The sequence below is a fragment of the Mastomys coucha genome, unplaced genomic scaffold, assembly GCF_008632895.1.
Source record: "Mastomys coucha isolate ucsf_1 unplaced genomic scaffold, UCSF_Mcou_1 pScaffold3, whole genome shotgun sequence".
Classification (NCBI taxonomy): Eukaryota; Metazoa; Chordata; class Mammalia; order Rodentia; family Muridae; genus Mastomys; species Mastomys coucha.
In genome coordinates, this window is record NW_022196909.1 from 27,959,121 (window position 1) to 27,965,120 (window position 6,000).

Genomic DNA, 6,000 nt, shown 5'->3' on the forward strand with positions numbered 1-6,000 from the left:
ACTACAGCCATGGAACTGTGTCTTATTCGAAGGACATGTTTTTTATTTGAAGAAGTCAACAGTGAGTGAAAAAATTTAAACACATCACTTAGGAGCTGTGTAAATTGTCAGAATACTGAAGGCTAATGAAATAATTGTAGCTATCACATCAGTGGGACACTCTAGATTTCATGCAATCCCAAACAAAACACGATGAATTGTCTGATTTTTTTTTGTTTTGTTTTGTTTTTTGCTTTTTTTGAGACAGGGTTTCTCTGTGTAGCCCCGGCTGTCCTTCCCACTCTGTAGACCAGGCTGGCCAGAAATCTGCCTGCCTCTGCCTCCAATGCTGGGATTAAAGGCATGTGACATCACTGCCTGGCTTGGATTGTCTGATTTTCCAAGTTAATAAAAGTAGAATGATCGGGCTGGTGAGATGGCTCAGCGGGAAAGAGCACTGACTGCTCTTTCGAAGGCCCTGAGTTCAAATCCCAGCAACCACATGTTGGCTCACAACCATCCGTAATGAGATCTGACAGCCTCTTCTGGTGTGTCTGAAGACAGCTACAGTGTACTTACATATAACAATAAATAAATCTTTAAAAATGATTCAAGGAGAACAAGATCCGCCCCATATAAAGGTCCAGACTTCTTGCTTGGGATAGAGCTCAGCTGATGGACTGCTGACCAGGCATGCACCAGTCTCTGTTGTTCAGTCCAGCACAAACCCAGCACAAAGAAATGCATGTGTGACTGCAGTCCCAGCACCCCTGAGGTAGGGTCAGGAGGAGCAGAAGTTCACCATTATCCCCAGCTAGACGTCTGGTTTGAAGCCAGCCTAGGATACAGGAGACCGTGTCTCAAACAAATAACAGTAATCCTCTCAATGGCACCATCTAACTGTCGACGCGAGATGGGCTAAGGAGTGGGACTGTTTTCCTCTGAGCCAAGACTGTCAGCTAGATGTGGGGGGCGTGACTTTAATCATAGCATTTGGAGGGCAGAGGCGTGTCGAAGCCAGCCTGTTTCCAGACCAGCCAGTACTATACAGTGACACCCTATCTCAAAAAAACAAAAACAAAAACAAAAACAAAAGCAAAAACACAAGGGGAAAAGACTGCAGGAGTTTTATGCATGGAATGCACATGGTGCAGAGCATTGGTAATCCGAGGCTCTCTTCTAGAGAACATGCATGCGCCCTGACATATGCCCCAGCACCCAGCCATCCATGGACACACTAGTAATAAAAGTAAAATTTACACACATGCAAATGTAAAAATCCTGGAAGGACCAGCAAGGAAGTTCAGCACATATGGGCACCTGAGTTAGATTCCCCATAACAAACATAAAGTTAGGCATACAACATTTAATCGCAGGATAACTGGTCTCTAGCCAGCCAAGGAGACACACTGAGAGGCATCTAAAACATCCGGGGGCCTATCACTATAGCAAAGTGCTTGATGGGCATGCACCAGGGCTTAAGCTTGATCCTAGTGCCACCTAGGAAAACCAACAAACCCTTCACCCTACCATCTATGTATACCACACACACACACACACACACACACACACACACACACACACACACACAACCTTCACAAACATGAAGGTAAAAGAAACCTCAATAGAAAAGCTAAAATGAGCCGGGCAGTGGTGGCGCACGCCTTTAATCTCAGCACTTGGGGGCAGAGGCAGGTGGATTTCTGAGTTCAAGGCCAGCCTGATCTACAGAGTGAGTTCCAGGACAGCCAGGGGTACACAGAGAAACCCTGTCTCAAAACAACAACAACAACAACAACAAATAAATAAATAAATAAAAATAAGATAAAAAAATAAATAAAAAATACACACACACACACAAAATATCAAAACAGGAAGACACCGGACATTGGGCACATTACATATGAAAACTGCAGCAGGAACGTAGGGCCAAAGGTCAAGCAGGCACCTGCAGTTACAGAGCACGCCCTCCCTTCTCTCACTCTCCTAGTCCTAGCAGGGATTCTATCTAGGAATGGAGGTGACTGCAGGAACCTAGATGCTGAGATTTGTCAGGGCTGCCAGCTACACAGTGAGCCGGATGTGGTGGGGACATACCTGTAATCTGAACACTTAATCAAACTTTAGGGGTTAGGCAAGAGGATCAGGAGTTCAGGGAGAGGCACAGGCATTGCTACACGAGACCAGATCCGAAGATACATAGAAACATACATACAAAGACATACATAATTTGTGAGTTTGGGCTTTTTGCAGAAACGGGTTACTTAAAAAGAAAATCGAATATCAGCTCTTAATTATTACAGGTTCGTATTGACAAATTTCTTTAGCCATTCTCTAGAAATGCAGAGACTATTCTGTTGCTTCAGGTTCTTCGGCCCTATGGCAGTAAACTGAGGCTCCCGAACAGCCCAGAACAGCACAAACACTTGTTAAACAAGTAAAAACCACAAAGTCTGGTGGAGTTACATTTCAAACCCTAAAGTGGATACTATTAACCAGAAAGAAAAGGTTGTGTGTGACCAAACCATCGGAGCTTACATTATGGTAAATGCCAGCAATTAGAGGCCAAAACAGGAGGCATGCGCCACCACCGCTCGGCTTACACCAAAATTCTTAAGTTTATTTGTACCTCATAAGTACTATCTATCTATCTATCTGTCTGTCTGTCTGTCTGTCTGTCTGTCTGTCTGTCTGTCTGTCTGTCTATCTGTCTGTCTATCTGCTTTGGGGTGCAGGAAGTCCCAGGACTTACTGAGTAACCAGGATATGGGTTCAAACCCTCACCAAGCACCAAAAAATTAGCCATAGCCACGTATCCCTTTAACCAGGGCATTGCAGTACAGAGACAGATGGGGGAAATAAAGTAAGAAGGGATCCGTGGTCCTCCCCTGCATTCACAGGAGGGGCATATTCAATCACCCTTCCTACACACTCCAAGCCAAAACCAAGACTTAGGTTTCATAACACGCACTATGCATTACGAAACTAACATTCTTCAAAACATCTCGCATTCTATTAGGATTTTGGAGATTGAATCTGGCTGCACACTACAGGCTCCTCCAGTACTTGGGATCTTCTACTTCAGCCTCCCGAATACTAAGGCGGAAGATTGTTCCTCCATACCCAGTGTTCCTGTTTCCATAGGTAACAGTCTAGAGATGTACTTTGCATGTGATAGGACTACCATGTTCTTTTTAAAGACTTATTTTATGTATGTGAGTGCAGTGTTGCTCTCTTCAGACACACCAGAAGAGGGCATTGGATCTTAATACAGATGATTGTGAGCTACCATGTGGTTGCTGCGCATTGAATTCAGGACCTCTGGAAAAGCGGTCAGTGCTCTTAACTGCTGAGCCATCTCTCCAACTCCTCCCTGCCCAATTTTACCCTTTTATTGAGAAAGAGTCCAATGAGCACACTCACCTCTATTCCCCAACTTTTCAGTCTATACTCTGAGGGATGGAGATAGATCTCAGTGAAGTACACTTGTCAAGTGTCTGTACACTTGTCTAATGCCCTGATTTCCAGTTCCAGAATATACGTTTTTTTTCTCCCTGAGACAAGGTTTCTCTGAGTAGCCCTTACTGTCTTGGAACTCACTCTGTAGACCAGGATCTGCCTACCCCCTGCCACCCAAGTGCTGGGAATAAACAGTGCAGTCACCAGCCAGCTGTAATGTTTTTAAGTGTGTGTGTGGGTCTCAATAGCATGGCATTTGTCTGGCACATACAAAGGTCTTGGATTCAATATTCAAACCACAACTAAATTGGTAGGGAGGTGATTTAATAACTCCGTCTGGGCCAGGACCTCTATCTAAGGTAGAGGCAGCTGTATCTTTAAGTTTGGGGCTAGCCTTGTAATAGTGAGTTGCAGCCCAGAGAGCACATTAACATCATTGGATTCATTTCCATCGATTAACAATAGTTCGTGGTAGGAATAACGTAGCAACGTATTTGGTTGCTACATTCCTTTGTTGATGAAAATTGGTTCCCCATCCCTTTGACAAATTGATTCTTGGTGGATGGTTACACACAGATTTTTGTGTAAATCTGTTTGTGGTTCCTTTGAGAAAATATGTTGAGGCAGGTAGGATTATCTGAATTCTTCCAAAGTAAAGGAATCCATTAATGGTGGATGAAGTTATATGGCTTCAAAGCCTTCAAAATACTTTAGTGAAGGCATGCATCAAAAAAATCTAGAGAGTAGCATCTTGGAGGTCGGATGTCTCTGTGTCTCTGGAAGGAATAGACTAGGGGACTCCCTCTTCATTAGCTTTCCCTATCTTACAATCAGTCTCTCCAGTCACAACCTCCCAGGCCATCTTCTCAGCTGTCGGCTCCTAGGACCAGCCAGTGCTTAGTTTCCCACTGTGGATCAGCCAGGTCTTCCCAGATCTAACAAATTATTCTATCAAAACAGAAGCTTCGCCGGGCACTGGTGGCACACGCCTTTAATCCCAGCACTTAGGAGACAGAGGCAGGCGGATTTCTGAGTTCTAGGCCAGCCTGGTCTACAGAGTGAGTTCCAGGACAGCTAGGGCTATACAGAGAAACTTGTCTCTCTCTGGGCTTCTATTTTGATCAGGATGACACGGCTCTGGGTAGGCCACTTCTGTAAACTGGACTAGGCAGAACCATCTTGGAGCCATGCACTCTTCTGGGATGTACCTAAGCCTTTTCATGACGAGTGGCTAAAACTCAGGAGGCTGTGGAAGAAAGGCTGTCTTAGCCCTGGAGAAGACCCTGAACCGGACCCTCATCTCTGTGACTTCTTGAATAACTACTTCCTATGAGGGCATAGTTTATGATGAGAAGGTGAAGTTCATTAAGAAGATGGGCAACCACTTGACCAACCATCTTAGGCTGGCGGGGCCACATCCATGGCAGAAGCACTCACTCCAGCCATCATCTCTGCCTCTAGGCACCTCTCCTCTGCTCTGCACAAGTCAGTCTCAGGACCAGCACAGGAAATTCTCAAGACACTAGCCAGCTTTGTAACTACCCTGGAGCTCCTCCCAAGCCTTGGAACAAGTAAAAATGAAGCTTTTTGAAACAACAAATAAATCAGTAAGTTTAGGCTTGGAAAGATGGGTAAAATTCACCTATAAGAGTTGTTTCCTTCTTCAGCATACGTATATGAACAAACACACACATGGTAATACATATACGCATGCTAACATGTACACACACACACACACATATGCGTGTGCAAGAAAAAATAAATAAATCTAAAAATAAAAGAATAAAAATAAATAAGATGTTCATTTAAAAAAAAAAGAAAAAAAAAAAAAAACACTTTCTTCTACATATATTTGTTCACAGTGGCCCTGTTTACAATCACTGTATCCAGAAGGCTCAGGCAAGAGGGTCAAGTGTTTGAAAATGCCATGTACTTACAGATAATGAGTTTAGCCTAAGATGATCATAATCACAAAAAGAGAAAAAAAAAAACCTACCATCTATTCTTATGCCTATGAGTATTTTTGCCTGCATGTTTGCCTGCTCCACATGAACACAAGTGCACCCACTACTCAGAAAAAAGCTCTGTATATCCTGGAGCTAAAGTTATAGACAATTGTGAACCACTGTGTGCGGCTGGGGATTGGAGAAACACCCAGAGCTCTTAGACATGGAGCTATCTCCCCGGTCTCAAGCTTCATCTATATAGTCATACAGTGTACCAGAGTATGCCACATTCCCTGATCCATTCCTTAATTCTACTGGGGGCCAGGTCGACATTCCCCACGATATCCCTCTCCATAACCTTTCTGTTGTTTTCCTGTTCGGGTCTTGCCTTCAGGAGGTGGTGCCTTAAAGGTACATAAGCATGAAAAGCACCGAGAAGCTGCCATGCTTCACCCTAGGTAGACTCTATGTGACAAAGGCGACTGAAATCCAAACAAGTATAATTTCCATTTTATGCATATTGTCTTTTTATCTAGAAGTCTTTTATGAGATACATGATTTGAAAATATTTTCTCCCACCCCTGTCTGCTCCCGTTTTTCTGTATTAATAGTAGTA

At 43.8% G+C, this 6,000-nt stretch overlaps 1 protein-coding gene across 2 annotated transcripts in view; it reads right to left on the minus strand.

Moving 5' to 3' along the window:
* The window catches only part of Tet1 (tet methylcytosine dioxygenase 1), an 87,209-nt gene that overhangs the window by 21,832 nt on the left and 59,377 nt on the right, over positions 1-6,000 (minus strand). The window lies entirely within an intron of this gene.